Source organism: Magnolia sinica, chromosome 1, assembly GCF_029962835.1.
Source record: "Magnolia sinica isolate HGM2019 chromosome 1, MsV1, whole genome shotgun sequence".
NCBI classification, from domain to species: Eukaryota; Viridiplantae; Streptophyta; class Magnoliopsida; order Magnoliales; family Magnoliaceae; genus Magnolia; species Magnolia sinica.
In genome coordinates, this window is record NC_080573.1 from 51,405,191 (window position 1) to 51,407,433 (window position 2,243).

Below are 2,243 nucleotides of genomic sequence, written 5' to 3' on the forward strand. Positions count from 1 at the left end.
TACTCTCTCTCTCTCTCTCTCTCTCTCTCTCTCTCTCTCTCTCTCTCTCGTTAATTACCATATTTAGCTTTGGTTTTGTATATATTGCATTTTGAATGTTTAGCTTTGGCTTGGATATATGAAAGCTTGAGCTGATTTAGGAGATGATAGCTACTATTTCCATGGCAAGGAAATAGCTAGGAGTTGTAAGTCCAACGAAATATTAAAGAATGATGTGGTTGCCTTAGAGGAGAGTTGCATCAAGTAAGAGAGAATCACGATCTCCAACTAGCACGAGTGCGGACCTTAAAGGTTGAAATAGATAAATACACCAAATATACTGGAAAATCCTCTATAGAGTAGGAAAAGTTTAACTGTAATAACAAATTTACTTTGAGGTGTGTTGGTATTTTTTACTAAATTTTTATCTTGTTTAAGATCTGGCAAATATGGTATGTGATTTTGATCTTCTTTTACAAAATAGATGCCCGTCTTAGAAAGAAGAAATAAGAAAAATAGATAGTTCATTATGTATGAAACTGTAACTGACATTGAAATGGGTGGTGTTCAATTGACATGAGGAAATGTTACTGATTCATGCATCAGTATAACTATGGATTCTGTCATCAAGTTACAATCAAATCCTTTAATCTCACCCATTACTATTGCAAACAAAGCCACCATATCTCAGAAATTCCTATCAGTTTCCAAGTGCCACAAGAAATGTGGAAGTATTCATCATAAATGAACATTCATCATGACTTGAGGGTAAACAGGCAAATGCTTTGTTATGGCTAACCAGATCAGAAATCTTCATTTTGCACATTACAAATGCAAACATAATGTAATCAAATTCCTTTCAAGTGGGACATCCAGTGCTTGACATAAGAAAAAAATATATTGGTCCTGTAAGTATTTATGGACTGATAGCCATGATCATAAGTTAAAACAAGTGGATACATGCACGATCCCACTTTTTTTTCCCTTCTATATTTGTAGATTCTCACATAAGAAAACTGTGTTTGTAAGAATGACATTCTCGATGTCCAGCCATCGGGGCCCACATATGATGGATGAACCATTACTAGCAACTGAATTGAAACATATACAAGCTATCTGTTTCACTGGCCATTTGTTGGATGGTTAGGATTGTCTTATAAGAGTGATTCCTAAAGGATATGGACAATCCAACGTGGGACTTGTATGATAGAAAGTCTAGACTGACTTGATTTTATAAATTTGATTTAGATCAAACATTGTCATGGTCATCGATATCATGGTAATGAACTTATGGTCATTAAATCAAAATGATTGTCAAGAGGTCTGTGGAATGGAAGATGGATGTCAAATAATCTCCATTTCAAAGTGACAGAAAATATTGAGAAATGCTTATTTGTATGCAATTTGCCACATTAAGGTGTATGAGACTGGTGGTTCTGTCTTTCTTGACTCTTTTCTTTTTTCTATTTTGGTTTTCTGCAAATTAGAGTTTGGCAACTAGTCTTGGATTTCTGTTATTTTTAGGGGAAGAGGAAGATGATCTATGTTTCTACTTCATTAAACTACATATTATGAAGGTTAGGTTATTGTAAGTTTTTTCAAGGTATGTCCTGTACATATGTAAATGCAAATTCCTTTTTCTTCCAGACCTTTCTTAATGTTATAGGCTTCATTGTATGCCCACCATTTAAAAATTCCTAGGGCCCACCATAATGTTATAGGCTTCATTGAATGCCCACCCTAAGAAGTTTTTAATGGTGGGCATTGAGTCTCTATTGTGTGTTCCACTTGAGGTTTGGATCTGCTTCATTTTTCAGACCATGTACTAAATAAATACATAGGCCAGTAGCTGATTGGAGTTTTTTGTGTATTGTGGTTTTTTTTGGTTTTGATGGTAACAATGCAGTGTTTGGGTGATGATGAATAAATGGACTAGAAGATTTTCCCAAATGCCGGAAGAAGTTAGAGGGGAAATAGAACCTTATTTTATCGAGCATGCTGCTATCTTGGATGAGGACAGCCGAAAACTGCCAAAGCTTAATGATAACTCTGCGGATTACAAGAGGCGACAGTGAGCATATAATTTCTTCTATTTCCTTTTTTCCTTTTTTGTCAAGTGGTCAGTATACACTGTGTATCATCTGTGTTTGGGTAAACCATATTGTTTGGGTAAACCATATTCCGACAATATGATTGGTATTGGAAACATTTGAAAATCATGTATGCTCCCAGTGATTTTATATTAGATTTTGATTTCCTTCAAA

At 34.9% G+C, this 2,243-nt stretch overlaps 1 long non-coding RNA gene across 1 annotated transcript; it reads left to right on the forward strand.

The window, feature by feature from the left end:
• The first annotated feature begins 1,481 nt into the window (after window positions 1-1,481).
• On the forward strand, window positions 1,482-2,243 carry LOC131242802 (uncharacterized). Its single transcript, XR_009169739.1, has 2 exons — window positions 1,482-1,582; window positions 1,886-2,243. It is a non-coding gene; the product is annotated as an uncharacterized LOC131242802 (long non-coding RNA).